Source organism: Panicum virgatum, chromosome 2N, assembly GCF_016808335.1.
Source record: "Panicum virgatum strain AP13 chromosome 2N, P.virgatum_v5, whole genome shotgun sequence".
Taxonomy (NCBI): Eukaryota; Viridiplantae; Streptophyta; class Magnoliopsida; order Poales; family Poaceae; genus Panicum; species Panicum virgatum.
The window spans coordinates 25,461,786-25,478,060 of NC_053146.1; positions in this window are offsets into that span (position 1 = coordinate 25,461,786).

Consider the following 16,275-nt stretch of genomic DNA (forward strand, 5'->3'; position numbering starts at 1 on the left):
TTAAACCTAGAAAAATTTAATTACTTGTGAAAGGAAAATTAAATTAAATGCAAGGCTAAGCATATAAACCTTGGAAAATTAAATAAAGCCAATTAAATTTATTATTAAATACTGAAATTTATTATTAATGCCTGGTGTTCACTATCTGATTTGAGCAAAAGACTCATGAGCAAAGATATCGTAGAAATAATTTCAACTGATACGATATCTTTCTGCAAGAAAACTCGGGCATGATAAAGTAGACAGGATAGAGTGCATGGTTTTAACCCCAGCAATCTAACTCATTTTATTAATTAAGTAACTTTAACTTAAGACTGATTTTCATTAAACAAGTTTAACTACTAAGCTATGCAATCAACCAAAATCCAAATCAAACATTTGCATAATCACAAGCATACAAATTTACACTTTAGCCGAGTTTAACACACAACTCGACTAACACAACGTGTCGCAAAACAGTCTATCGTGCTGAGGTCAGGGAATCCTAGACTGAAAAGGGTCGGTGAGATACTTCAGGGCCAAAGCTACGGAAACTAATTCTATAGAGAAAAATCAAGGTAAGACGAGTAAAAATCTTAGAATTCAAGGAGTATAATAGCAAAATAGTTTCAGCAGACAAGGCTTAGAGAGAAGAAGACCTAAAACTCGACCAGTTCTATCTAGGCTTTCGTCCTACAGTCGATATAGCTCTGATACCACTCTGTAACACCCGGTTTACAAAAGAACATAAACCGAGCAATCATATACGTGCCAGGATCAAGTCACACGTATATACAACAGAATGAACAGTATATCACCGCACATATCGCGTAAAAAGATATAATAAAGTGAGTACCAATGTTATTTATTACATAAATGACAAAATGTCTAGTACAAAATATGCGGATGCGTAAAACAGGTATGGAACTCTCAGAAGCTGGGCGCCACAGGGACGTCGACTGGGAGACGACCGCCTAGAAGTCCTCATACTCCTGGTAGCTCTGGGTGAACTCCTCCGCGTCGCCGGGAACTGAGCAGCAGTAGAGTATCCCCAAAAAGAACAAGTGGAAAAGAGTAGAGTAGGCAAGAGTGAGTACACAACTTGTACTCAACAAGTATAACACAAACTTTGAGGCTCTAAGGTTGGCTGACTCAACTGCATTAGTTTTTAAGTCTTGGCAAAGTTTTATTAAAGCTAATTACTACGAATTGGTGAATTACCATAAACCCAGTTACATAGTAATTAATCAAAATTAATTATGAACTACTGAGAACCAAACCAAACCACCCGGGAAACCCCCCCTAATCAAAGGAAGATAACCCCACTAATCAAAAGGACGATCTGGGCCGCTTATAACCGTGAGCATGGCTAGTATACCAGTTTTACACTCTGCAGAGGTTGCACATCTTTACCCACAAGTCGTGAGCTACGCTAGTTGTTCATCACACTTCCGTAGGTGAGATGACTAGCAAACTCACTACGAGGCCGTAACAAAGGACCACGTTGGTAAGGTGTAACCGCTAAGGATTCAGGCTCCGCAATGATAGGGCCCACCTCGAGGGGGTACAAGATAACACATACCAAGCCTCGCAGCGCAGGGACCATTGAAGCTCACCCCCCTTCTTGCCCTGTCGGTAAGTTACTCCCGAACCAAAATGACCTAATTAGTAAGCCAAGACCGTCCCATTCCAGTCTTCTGGTAGCGCTGTTGTCCCAGGTTGTCGCTCTATGAACCGGTCCTTAGGGAGAGTGGCCAACCCAGCACTAAGCACCGTGCTGGCTCCCTAAACCATGTTTCTAGAAAAACCAATTTTTAATGAGACGTGAGCCACTCAAGCACAGCACACAGAGGGCTACCCCCAGAATTAAGTTGCATATGCCATTAATCAAATTAATTAAAAAGGACCAAGTGTGTTATAGCGCGGCACCTAGCACAACTACTAAAATGCAACCCAAGGGATATATATATATATAAAGGATATAACGTGGCTAGGAAAGTCCTTAAAGGCATACTGTATTAAAATGCAGTATGAAATTATATTTAAAAGTGATAGGTGGTGTTCATGTTATACTTGCCTTCCTCAAAGTTCTCCTGCTGCTCAAACTGCTCTGAAGACGGTGGCTGCTCCGGGTACTGGTACTCCTCTGAATGATCAACGTCTAAGAAACAAGAGAAAACACTAAGAAACAGTACAACAATACATAAAAACAACAAACAAATCTAAGTTAAGACTATTATATGCGTTACAGCAATCGTGTGGACATAAAGAACACCTAAAACGGAGCTAGAACGTGAAATCTAGGCTTAAAACAAGATCTAGGGGCTAAACTATAAGAAAAATAGAGTTTCCAAGGGTTTCTGCGCAAAAACCAGGGACTAAAACATAATTAAACCGTAGCTGCAGGGGTTAGCGCGTAAAACTACCAGGGGTGGATGGTGGCTTCTATTTCTAGAAAACACAGGGGCCTAAACGCTAAAAATAGGGCTTATATGGAATTACTTTTGAACTGGAAAGGACTACGAGTTGATTTCCAGAAACATCAAGGGCTCTTTAGCAAAACAGCCAGGCCGAAGGGGTATCTTCTAATCTGGGCCATCGGATCTGGATCTGGCAGTTCGGGTTTGATGCGATCTCGATCTAATCTGGTGCACCGGTTGCGGATCGGGCGGCTCAGATCAAAGGCACGCGGGTCCGGTGGCGCTGGGTCGCCAGAGGTGGCTACTTCGCGGCGGCACGGGTTGATGCTCGCCGAAGTTCATCGAATTCGACGCTTCGGGGGTAAAATCAGGCAGGGCTTTTGCTTGGGAGGAAGAGCGCCGCATGTGTGATCCACCTGGACCAACAGCGAGGCTTGGCAAGGCTCGAAGCTGCGCGTGCGACAGTGGCGGCGGCTCTGAGCATCGAGAACACGCTGGCGTGTGGCGTTCGGGCACATAAAGAGCGCTACAGCCTATGAGAACTTGCGCAAAAGGGAGAGGAGGTCGGGGTGTAGCTCACCGAGGCTCGAATCGAGTGGGAAGGCCGTGCAAGGTGGTCGGCGGCGAAGACCGGCGGCGAGTCGATGCTGCTCATGCGGGCGGGTCGACGCAAAAGTGCTCCGGGCTCCTAGGCTCCGCAGGTCCGCTCGTGGAGTGCCTGCGAGGGAGTCCCGGCGGTCATGTCGGTCCAAGGTGCTCTGGCGGTGTGGAATCGCTACAGCGGTCCGAGTTCACCTGAGCTGCGCGCCGTGCAATTTCCGGCATTGTAAGGGTCGGGGTCGGAGTTGACGGCTGCGGTGTTGCTCCTGGGCACACGACGGAGCTATAGCGAGGGTCTGCGGGGGTGGAGGCGTAGCAGGGTGTTCGGTCGGCGGTGGCGCAGGACCACAGCGAGGAGGGGCTACGCAGAGGCGGTGGAGCTAGGGTGCAGGAGCGGCGGCGTTGGGGTTAGGGTCCCAGGGGGTGCGGGCTGGGGCGATTAAAGAAGGGGCCCGATGATCTCGGCGTGCTTGCCCGGCACTGGTGCAGCGCAGAGATCGCGGGCGTGACTGCTCACGGGAGAAACGGATCTCGAGCAACAAATCTGCGTGATCCAGGTTCACTGGGGGAGCTTCTACAAGGTGAGGCGCTTGGCTGAGGCTGGCCGATAGGCCCTGCAGGGTTGGCGTGGCCCACGGAGCAGCGGGAGAGCGGGCGGAGCAGAGGAGGGAGCTCGGGCAGGGCGTAAGAAAGGAAAGAGAAGGAAGAACGCGACGACAGGTGGGCCCGGGGCGTCGGTGGGAGAGGGCGCGAGCGCGCGGGGCGTGCGAGCCGGGCTAGAGCGAGCGGCAGAGTTGGGCCGCGCTGGTCGCTTGCTGGGCCGGAGTGGGCGTTGGCGCTGGGTCGTGCCGAGCGGAGGGAAGTGGTCACGCGGGAGGGAGCGAGCTGGGCCGACTGGTTTCTAGTTTCTTTTTCTTTCTCCTTTTCTATTTCCTTTTCTTTTTCAAACACACTGAAAACTATTTGAATTCAAACCCTAGCACTCAACCAAATAAAACTTATGCACTAGCATGAATGCACAAACAAGTTTAAACTTAGAAAAAATTTTAATTACTCGTGAAAGGAAATTAATTTAAATGCAATGCTAAGCATATAAAACCTTAGAAAATTAAATAAAGCCAATTAAATTTATTATTAAAAGCTGAAATTTAAATTAGGATGTTACACGGATTCTTCTATTCGGTGAGTTCTAGTAAAGTTATTCTTCTGTTCTCATTCATTCGCGGGTTCATCGTCCGTTCTCATAGTAGATACTCCAGAAGAGGGCCCCTGATAAAGACGGGATAACCCTGCGCAACTCTAGAGTAGTAGTCGAAGGCATAGGTGTAGTGTCTGGGCATTAGATTACCTTTGTTTGTCTCATGCTCAGCTAGTATTGTGGGGTAGATAGCAAGTGGTGAAAGCCCTGTCCGTCCGCTACGGAGACAGTCTGCGTGGTTAGTGCACTCCCCCCCTCCCCCGCCAGGGTACGATACAGAGCGATACCGGATATTCCTTGGTAGACTGTGACACCCTAGGTGTCTGCACAAGAAAACTACATTTATTTCATGTGCTTCATGTGTGAAATTGTTTGAGCAAGGGCTTATTTTAAAACTTTAAGGACCTTGGTGTAATTATGAATTGTTCCAAGGTCAACTTAATAGTTTTATTTGAATAGGATATGTGATTATAGCTTTTGTGGAGGGTTTATTTGCAAAATGTAGTGTAATCATTACTTGGTAGGGAATCTTTCAATTCAGCCTAGATTTAAAGTGATTTTGCATTGAAAAAGACAAAAGTCCTTTGAATTCAAATTCACTTTATGTTTTCAAAAATAACACTTTAACCTTTGATCAAATAAATTTTTGCACAACATCAAAGTTGTAGATCTTGATAAACTGAACAACTTTCATGTTGGGCACTTTTTCATTTGAGTCCTAGACTAAAAGTTATTGCTGCTTTACAGTTAGGTCCCTGAAATTTCTGAAATTGCAAACTGGTCCCTTTTCCCCTTCCTCCAGCCTGCTTGCCTGCCCTGCTTCTCTGCCGCCGCTGCTGTTCAGCGCCGTCGCCGGCGTGGAGAGCCAGCTCGGCCACCTCCTGCTCGCGCTGGCTGCCCACGCCTCGCGCCCGACCTCCTCCACCGCTTTTTGCCTTCGCGCTGTGCCTCCCCTGCCTTGCCACACAGCACCGAGCGCCCGCCGGCTGCCACCTCGCCCTCGCCGCGCCGTGGCCCGACCAAGACAGAGCCCGCCGCTCTCTCCTCTCGCGCGCAGCAGCACTACAAGTACACCAGCAAGCCGTTCCCTTCGCTCTTTTGCCATCTCCTAGCCCCCAGACCCCAGAACGCCGCCGCCGTCCACCCGCAACCTCGGCGAGCTCGACGCCGCCGCGGAACCGCCTCTGCAGCCCTCCTCCGCCCGCGCTGACCCCCTAGCAAGCTCCACTGTGGGCCTGCGCTGCTCACCGACCCCTCCTCCTCGCCCAATCTCCACCGGAGCCACCCCGCCGATGTAGCCCGAGCTCCGCCGCCGCTGCTCGCCGTCAACGCCCTAGCTCCGGCTGCTTCCTCCTCGACCCAAACCCACCAGAAGGTAGTGCGTGAAGCCCTGAACCTCCCACGCCCCTCCACCCTCACCGCCGGCGACCAGGATCGCCGGATTTGGCCGGTCAACCCCCGCTCCCCCTCTCTGACCACGGCCAGGGGCCTTGTTTGAGAAGAAACAAAAGTTCCAGGGTGTTTTGTGCTAAATCTAGGGGCTATTCTGTAAAGCTTCTTTAAGTTTTCTTTATTTCTTGCTGTGAAATTTGAAAATGTCTAGAAATTCGTAGAAAATTCAGAAAAATGCAAATCCAAATGTTTTGGAATCCTTGTTAAAAGATCTACAAAGTTTGTTACATGCATATTTTCAGTTCTAGTCTGCATTTTAATCCAAGAAATAGAATAGAAATAATAGGCTTTATTTGTTCCATGAGTTATACTCATTACCTGTATGTGATTTTTTGGCCAGGTTGTATCTTGCAGTATTGTTAGCCTCTGGTAAAAGGTTGAAACATTTTTGACATCATTAGCTAGGTCGAAATTTCAAGATTCTTTTATATACTAGTGTTGCTAATTTATTTGTGCTGGTTGAAATACTAAAGTTCTGTGTGTGAAACTTTTTCCATGATCACATATTGCTAAAAAAGTAATGTTGCCTAAGGTTGGGAAATTTTTGATCTATTTGACTATTTATTTGATTTAATGTTTTTTAAGTGAGCTTTATTCATGTTAAATAGTTTCCTTTCTTTGAAAATCCTGGTAATTTTTGTAGATCTTTGTTTTAGTCATATGTTGCTATCTGTAAAAATTGAGGACTAGTTCATGACTAGAACAGAAGATAAAAATGAATCTTGTTAACTTGCTGTCAGTTTTGTTTATTTTCTTAGAATTACTTATGTATAGAATAAATCCTAAACATTTAACAGTAGCTAATTTAGCTCTCTGTAGACCTGCTGTTAATTTCTAGCTTCTATTTTCCTCTGGTTTAATCTGAAGAATTCAATCTTGTTCTAGGAGTTGTCTGAATAAATGATTTGTCCTGAATAAATGGCTAAAAGTTTTGGGATGAAATTTGCAGGATAGCTCTTTCTGTTTACTTTCTATTTGATGTAATTTTTGCTGATTTTACTACCGTATGTATGCTGAGTTGTTTATTTATTAGCAAACCATGATTTACTTGCTATAGGAAACAACTACCACTTGTTTATGAAGTTAGTAAGCTTCTTTTGTGCTGTTGATCATAATGCCTTGTGTAGTTAGAAAAGTTACTTATCTACTCTATAAACGATTGCCCATATACTAAGTTGTGTTGCTATTTGTAGACTACAACTTTATCATGAAATGAGTGTGTTTGTAATTTCATCTATTGCATTACATATAGATACGACTGCTCTATCGGACGGAACACACGAGCTGATTCCGGATTCCGAAGGAGGTGATCTCGAAGCTCAAGTAAACACTGCTATACTAGCTGAAGCCCCGGACCAAAGTTCGGAAGAGCCCAGGGCTGAAATAGTTAGTGACTACCGAGAAGGCAAGCCCCGGACATAACCTATATTTCAAATTATTACCATTTATTATTATTACTTACTTGTGCATTTACAGTTCTTAGGATTTGAATTGAAACCCTAGATGCATGATCCTAGGAACCTATGCACTGAACACTAGACCTGAGTTCGATTAATTGCTAAGCTTATAGGACCGGTAAAAGTCGAGTGATGGCCTGTCACTCGCGAGCTCTATAGGAATTGCTTGTTTACTTTCTGTTATCAATATAAGGACGACGGACGGGGTTGTGTTCGATATCATGACCTTATGTGAGACCCCGTCTGTGTTGATGAACATGCTAAGGTCGCGGTGTGTGGTAGTGCTGGTTAAGTTTTTGAACGTACTAGCCACATGCCGTAAATATGGTACGCGGTAAGCCTAGTAGCCGATTGGACCGGGGAGTGGATATACCTTTCACTCTCTCTTAGGGATAGGTTTTATTTTTATGTTGTGCAACACTGCGGCTACGAGGGACAAGGTTGGACCTTGGTGCCCTGTAGTCGGGGAGAGTGACCCTATCCACAAGCCAGGAAGAAAGGTCAACGGTTGTTTGGGAACGACCCGACGGTGTTCCAAACGTGTGTGTTAGGTTTGCCTGGCCAGGTTAAGAAATTCGATTCGAATCGTCCGCTTCTCACAGTTTGGGACTACTTGATCTATTTGCCACACAGAGTAATAAGAGCAACATTATTATGATCAATCTTGATGTTTGCTTAAAGATCAACCATGGTTGAATAGTAGTTGCTTACATAGAATGGTTAATCAACTAGAATCTTGGAAGCTAAAATTTGAAAGTATGGACCTACTCTTTAATGCTTTTCAGCAAATGGAAAACCAGAGCCTCACAGAACCCTGCATAGTCTAGTTAGGTGGGCTACATATACCCGTTGACGGTTAAGTCTTGCTGAGTATTAGAATACTCAGCCTTGCTGTTGAAACCCTTTTTCAGCTATGAGTTTTGAGGACTAGGTCGCTAGTTTGTCTTGGCCCTACTCTTTGCCTCCTGGCTGGTCCGTAGAGTGGGATACGTCTTCGGCCGGCAATGACCCTGATGAGTGATACCATGCTTGGGCTAGCCTGGTATACTTTTGCGATGTGTTGTAACCGTCGTGTTCTTTTTCCGCTGCTTTTCAAACTCTGAACTTACAGTTATGGTTTGTATAACTGTTTTACAAGGTTTGGTTATGTAATAATGATTTGAACTGGTTTGTAATCACTACTGAGCTTGTGTTGTAAAACATGTGGTTGTAATATCTCTGGACTCGCCTTCATACGGGGTATGCTTGTTCGATCCGAGAACCGGTTGTTGTATCGGGACGTTACCCGACAGACCAATAATTGTTCTGTTTGAAGTGCGTTTGAGTCGGTGTTGCCTTTATGGTGATGGCCTGCACACTTGAGCCGGGATAATTCAGGTGGTTCTGCCACAGCTGGTATCCGAGCTGCAAGCGTACACCAGAGGTGTTGGAACCTTAAAAATCACTTTCCGTATAAAAATTGACCAACAAGGTATTTCTAAAAACTACATTGGATTCGTTAAGGGTTGTGCATAGAACGTAAAGTCCTAGGGAATTTACGGGAATTACTAGGTGGCTATTTATGTATGGTTTATTTTATCTGACTTCCAGCACATTACATTTTTATCAAACCATACTCACAAGCAACCCTTAATTTCTGTAACGACGCACCTATGTTAAGGTAAGAAGGTAAGGATCCTCAGTCAGTCGAGGGAGTCTGACCTTCCCGTCGGTGATGCCAGCCGAACGCTGCCCTCAAGCAGTGGCTTACTTGAGGTGCTCCCAATATACCAACTATTAGTTGACTATATTGGAAGTAAAGTGTACTCAGTCAGCTGAGGGAGTCTGACATTCCCGTCGGTGATGCGAACTGAACGCTGCGCTCAAGCAGTGGCCTACTTGAGCTGCTACCAATATACTGACCTCAGTCAATTATATTGGGAGTAAAGGGACTTGTGAATACGCCACTGAGTAGCGTATGTTAATGTTGGCCATACGGCGGAAATTGTATGGCTGCCGCTTCTATAGTGAGCGGTAATGTATGGAATGCTTTCATGAGTGCTGGCATGAAAGGCTCAATGGATATATATATATATATATATATATATATATATATATATATATATATATATATATATATATATGTGTGTGTGTGTGTGTGTGTGTGTGTGTGTGTGTGTGTGTGTTCTGTCAATCTTCTGCAGGTACACTAACCGCGATTCGATAAGTTAAGAACGGTTAGAATTTATCAACTAGCTATATATGGAGAGACGTATCTATGTTATGCCACCGTGCTAACCACATGAGCCCAACCATAGTTGGCAATTGTTTATCTTGTGAGGAACGAACAGGACGTGCATGCATATTTGGTTGATGTTTGCTTTGATTCCTAGAATTGGAAAATGTTACATGAGTCTTCTTAAGGAATCTCTAGAGTTTGTTTTCATGAATATGTTTTAGTGTGGTTAAACAACGAATGGAATGAAAACTTGATTTGGGGAGCATGTTATTAGAGCACTTAGATTAAACCCAAGAAAGTCTATGGTTTGAGAGAGGGAGTTTGAGTCATGTCTTTATCCATAGTTCCATCTTGATGTCTTGATGATCTTTTCAGTTCCATAGAATCTCAAATGATGAACTAGTACCAATTGTGGTTTGTTTACTTCCTAAGCCTTGTAAACTTTTGAGTTAGAATCACATTTTTCCGCAGTCTTCTTAAAGTTATATTTGACAAGTCTTGAGATGATCATATTACTCACATTTGAATCCTTTTTGATTTAGATGGCGGACTGTCACAATATCTTTTGGGATGAGGAGGGATATGCTCATACTGATTGCTTATACTGGGAGGGCTTTCCGAGGATTTTGTGGGATACACTCCATATTTTTCACTACACAGACCCACCCCGGTACAAGGGACGCCAGTTTTCTAAGGATGGAGTTCAGAAGAGCAGAGTTACCATGACCATTCCTCAGCACCCCACTTTGGAGTGGCCACCTATTGATATTGATGTGATTGGGTATCGTCTTGTGGATGCTTTTGAGACAGCAGCTCTCAAAGCTATCACTACTTTTTGTGAGCACCATCCCGAGGGAGTAGCTGCGTATCCTATTTGTTTGTTCCCAGCAGTCAATGCTGGCAACGCAGAGTGGCTTTTCAGGACCACCCACTTCGGGCACTTGGTTGGAGATGTAGTGGAGGAGACTATTCAGGCTGTGACCAGGTATATGAATGCTCAGTCCCACTATCAGATTCTTCAGCAGTGACACATGGAGCAGGTGATAGACTTGGCCCAGACTTTCCAGCGAGGTCTTCGTTTGAAAGATACTCAGATTCAGGGGCTTCAGGAGGCTGTTGCTGGGAGAGATCACGCTATTACACAGTTTGAGCTTCAGGTTCTGGAGCATGGTGCTAAGATAGTGCAGCGCAATACAGTGATTGGTTTTCTTCAGGGGCAGGTTCATGAGCTCCAAGCGGATTTGGATGATGCTATGGCTCATATTGGTATGCTCCATGAGCAGCCAATACCCTCAGTTGTTCCAGCCGAGCCTGCAGCAGCAGAAGACCTAGAGGAGGTTGAGGGAGTTTCTGATTTAGATTCAGAGCACGCACTTGCTGAGCCTAACCCTCAGCCGGACGACTCTTCCTCTGGCAGTGCTTCCTCTGTGGGCAACCTCGACGATTTCTAGACTTGTCCTAGATAGCATGTGTTTTTCCTGTGGTAGTATATGTACATAGGGAAAAGATGTTGTATAATAGCCCTAGGGAGGAGTACCACTTGTTGTAGTATACGTGGTAAGGGTGTGTGATGCTAGATTGTAAGAAAAAGGCTACTTTGGATGTAATATAAGTAGCGATTACCAGTTTGGAAATCATGATCTTCCTACTTGCCAAATCTCTTCATTTGTACATTTCTAGGCCGTTTGATGAATACTAAAGATGTTGCAAATTTTGTGGCATGTGTGCTCATCAAATTTTAGCCTATTAAATCTGTGAGACTATATTTTTTAGTCCAATCACTACTATGATCTCTGTTGATTAGCAGCGTAGCACAAAACGATGAAGAGTGAATTGCTAAATTATCTTCTTTACCCTTTTGCTCTCAGCGTTGAGTATCAATACGATGGAGCATGAAGTTATCTAATAGTTGACCAATTCTGTATTATGTGGTTGAACAAATATATGTTATGCATATTGTGTTACACCGTATCTAGCTAAATTCTGCTGATTTTGTTGTGATATCCAATGTATGATCATTGCACGTACCATTGATTTTGGGAGCAAGAAAAATGTATCTAATGGATGTCTTCCATAATTACAGATGGTGGGTCATACTTGTGGATCGCCTGAAGGCTTTGGCTGTGAGACTGGCAGTGGATCTCAGCACCCACCACCACCACCGCCGAATCTGGCCGAGTTAATGGCCATGCAAACAGAATTGCTTCGCCAGCTGGTCCAAGGGCAGCAGAATCAGCCACGCCAGCAGCATGGAGGACGGGATGCACAACCTGCGGGTTACTAGGAATTCTTTGGTACCCAACCTCTACTTTTCAACAAGGCAGATGACCCACTGGACGCCGATGCTTGGCTCTGTACTATCGATTCTAAGTTTGCTTTGCTAGCGGTACCTTGTGCTGATGCAAACAAGGCCCACTTTGCCGCCCAACAGCTTCGTGGCACCGCTCGTATATGGTGGGATCACTATTGTGCTATGCAGCCTGTGGGACATATTATCTCTTGGGAGGAATTCCGGAATGCCTTCAGATCACATCATATTCCTGAGGGACTGATTGAAAGAAAGTTGAATGAGTTCTTGGCTCTGGATCAAGGAACCCGCACTGTTCTACAATATGCACAGGTCTTCAATCACTTGTGCCAGTATGCGGGCCATCATGCAGATACTGATGCCAAGAAGCGTGACTGTTTTCGTCGTGGCCTTAATACCAAGCTCAAGGAACGCCTGAACCTTATTCAGCCAAATACATACAATGAGCTGGTCAACCTGGCCATTACTCAAGAGGACTGTATTGCTGCACACGTGCTGAAAAGAAGCGGAAGGCACCAACAGGACCCTCGAGTGCTCAGCCACCGAGGTATCGTCTGGTGCAGAACACTCCACCCAGACCTCCACAGAGAAATGCCCCAACGGGCAGGTTTGTTTTTAGGCCGCCTCAGCAATAGGGAGGATTCAGACCTCTAGTGCCTCAGCAGCAGCAACAGCAGCAGTTTGGCCCAAGGCCAAATGCCCCACAGTTCAATCGTGAGAATGGCAACAATCGGTGCTATAACTGTGGCAGTACTGATCATTTCGCCAGAAATTGCCCGCAACCCAGGAGGTCTAATTTAGGGCAGAACTCTAACCAGAACAACAACAAGGGCAAGGGCAAAAGGCAAATGGTGCAAGTTCGATAGGCCGAGTTAACTTCACTACTCTTGCAGAGCTTCCCGAAGGAGCACCAGTCATGACGGGTACTTTCTCTATTCACAATAAACCCGCAGTCATATTATTTGATTCTGGTGCAACTCATAGTTTTATAAGTGCCAAATTTGGTGCAAGAATAGGATTGGATTTTTGTCATACTAAGGGATCTTTTATGATAGCAACCCCTGGTGGGAAGATAGCTTCTAATCAAATCACTAGACATGTGCCAATTAAGCTGGGTAGCAATGTGATAAAGACAGATTTGATCTTGTTGAATTTAGAAGGCATGGATGTTATTTTGGGCATGGATTGGATGACTAAACATAAAGTACTGTTAGATATCTCTTCCCGAGCTATCGAGATAGATTCACCACATCAAGGAGCCACCATACTCTATCTACCACAACGAGAGTGCTTCAACTCTTGTGCCTATGCTATAAAAGAAGTTAAGATGGAAGATATTCCTGTTGTGTGTGATTATGTGGACGTATTTCCAGATGATTTGCCTGGAATGCCCCCTGATAGAGATATCGAGTTCGTTATCAAGCTTCAACCCGGTGCCGCCCCTATTTCTAAGAGGTCGTACCGAATGCCTCCAAATGAGTTGGCAGAATTGAAAATCCAACTTCAAGACCTTCTTGACAAGGGCTTTATATGTCCAAGTTCTTCATCATGGGGATGTCCAGCCCCATTTGTGAAGAAGAAGGACAACAATTTGAGGCTATGTGTTGATTATCGACCACTCAATGCGGTTACTATTAAAAATAAGTATCCTCTTCCCCGCATTGATATCCTGTTTGATCAGTTAGCTGAAGCCAAGGTCTTCTCTAAGATCGATCTTCGTTCTGGCTACCATCAAATAAACATCAAGCCTTGTGACATTCCAAAAACAGCTTTCTCGACCAGATATGGACTCTATGAGTATCTGGTTATGTATTTTGGTCTTACCAACGCTCCAGCATATTTTATGTACTTGATGAATTCAGTCTTCATGCCGGAGCTGGATAAATTCGTCGTGGTGTTCATCGACGATATTTTGATCTACTCCAAGAATGAAGAAGATCATGCTCAGCATTTACGTATCGTTCTTCAACGATTACGAGATCATCATCTTTATGCCAAATTCTCCAAGTGTGAATTTTGGCTGGATAGTGTGAAATTCTTAGGCCATACTATCTCCAGTCATGGTATATCAGTTGATCCAACTAAAGTACAAGAAGTGATGGATTGGGAATCTCCTACTTCAGTTCATCAAATTCGCAGTTTTCTGGGTTTAGCTGGATACTATCGTAGATTCATTCCTGATTTCTCCAGAATAGCCAAGCCTATGACGGAGTTATTAAAGAAGGGAGTGAAGTTTGTTTGGAATAATAAATGTGAAGAAGCCTTTCAAACTCTCAAAGCACGATTGACTACTACTCCAGTGTTGGCTACACCGGACAGTACCAAACCTTTTGATGTCTATTGTGATGCTTCTGGTACGGGACTTGGTTGTGTGCTTATGCATGAAAACCGAGTTATTGCTTATGCCTCAAGAGCTCTCCGGAATCATGAGAAGAATTATACAACACATGATCTGGAGTTAGTAGCTGTTATATACGCTCTTAACCTTTGGAGACATCATCTTATGGGAACTCACTGTAATATTTACACTGACCATAAGAGCCTCAAATATATCTTCACCCAAGCTGATCTCAACATGAGGCAGAGATGCTAGCTAGAGTTAATAAAGGATTATGATCTAGAAGTGCATTATCATCCAGGAAAGGCTAATGTGGTTGCGGATGCACTCAGCTGCAAGTCACAATGCCATTGTCTGTTTGTAGAGCCATTCAACGAAACTCTATGCCAGGAAATGATGAAATTAAATCTAGAAATGATACCTCAAGGAAGTCTGAACCATATAGCTGTCGAACCTACACTTCATGATAGCGTCATCATGGCACAATTACATGATGAAGGTATCAAAATTATCAAGGAAAAATTATCCCAAGGAGAAGCAAAATACAAGTGTTTCCGTGTGGATCATAGAGGAGTTTTATGGTTTGAATCTCGACTTGTTGTACCCAAGAATCATCAGCTTAGAAAACAAATCCTTGATGAAGCACATCTATCAAAGTTTTCTATTCATCCAGGTAGTACCATGATGTACCAAGATCTTAAACAAAATTTCTGGTGGACTCGAATGAAAAGAGAGATCGCCAGATATGTTTCTGAGTGTGATGTCTGTCAAAGAGTTAAAGCTAGTCACTTGAAAGTAGCTGGTACTCTCCAACCTTTACCCATTTCATCTTGGAAATGGGAGGACATCAGTATGGATTTTATTGTTGGCTTACCCAACACTTCGCAGAAGCATGATTCTATTTGGGTAATCGTTGATAGACTCACCAAGACCGCCCATTTTCTTCCGGTTCATACAACTTATTTTGCCAAGAGGTATGCAGAGATTTATCTCGATCAGATTATCCGTTTGCATGGAGTTCCAAAGACGATCATTTCTGATCGTGGGGCTCAGTTTATTGCACGTTTCTGGGAGCAATTGCAAGAATCCCTTGGAACCAAATTGATTTGTAGTTCAGCTTATCATCCACAAACTGATGGGCAATTAGAACGAATCAATCAAATTCTTGAAGACATGTTGAGGGCATGTTCTATTCAATATGGCAAGAACTGGGATAAGTGCCTAGCACTAGCAGAGTTCTCATATAATAATAGTTATCAATCCAGCTTGCAAATGGCACCATTTGAAGCGTTATACGGTCGAAGGTGTCGAACTCCTTTGAGTTGGTCACAAGCTGGAGAACGCAAAGTATTTGGGCCAGATCTAGTTACTGAGGTAGAAGAAAAAGTCAAAATTATCCAGGCTAATCTTAAAGTAGCCCAATCAAGACAGAAAAGTTATGCAGACAAAAGAAGAGATCCTTTACAGTTCAAGGTAGGGGATTTCGTATATTTGCGAGTATCTCCTACTAGAGGTGTTCAACGCTTCGGCATCAAAGGGAAATTAGCACCTCGATACATCGGACCATTTGAAATCATCGAAACTTGTGGACCCGTTGCCTACCGACTTCATATTCCTTCTCAGTTGGCCGCCATTCATGAGGTCTTCCATGTATCACAACTCCGGAATTGCATCAAGGTACCCACTGAGATCATTGAACCACAAGATATCGAGATTGAATCCGATCTATCTTATGCGGAGTATCCAATCAAAGTTCTTGACACCAAGGAAAGAAGTACTAGAAGGGAGAAAGTGAAAATGTACAAAATCCAATGGAATCATCATACTGAGGAAGAAGCTACTTGGGAGACTGAAATTTTTCTCCAAAGAAACTTTCCCGACTTTCTTAGAACAAATCTAGGTACCAAACCTTTCCATCCTTAGTCTTCCTGTAATCTCGGGGTGAGATTCCTTTTAGGGGGGAAGGTTGTGACACCCTATGTGTCTGCACAAGAAAACTACATTTATTTCCTGTGCTTCATGTGTGAAATTGTTTGAGCAAGGGCTTATTTTAAAACTTTAAGGACCTTTGTGTAATTATGAATTATTCCAAGGTCAACTTAATAGTTTTATTTGAATAGGATATGTGATTATAGCTTTTGTGGAGGGTTTATTTGCAAAATGTAGTGTAATCATTACTTGGTAGCGAATCTTTCAATTCAGCCTAGACTTAAAGTGATTTTGCATTGAAAAAGACAAAAGTCCTTTGAATTCAAATTCTCTTTATGTTTTCAAAAATAACTCTTTAACCTTTGATCAAATCAAT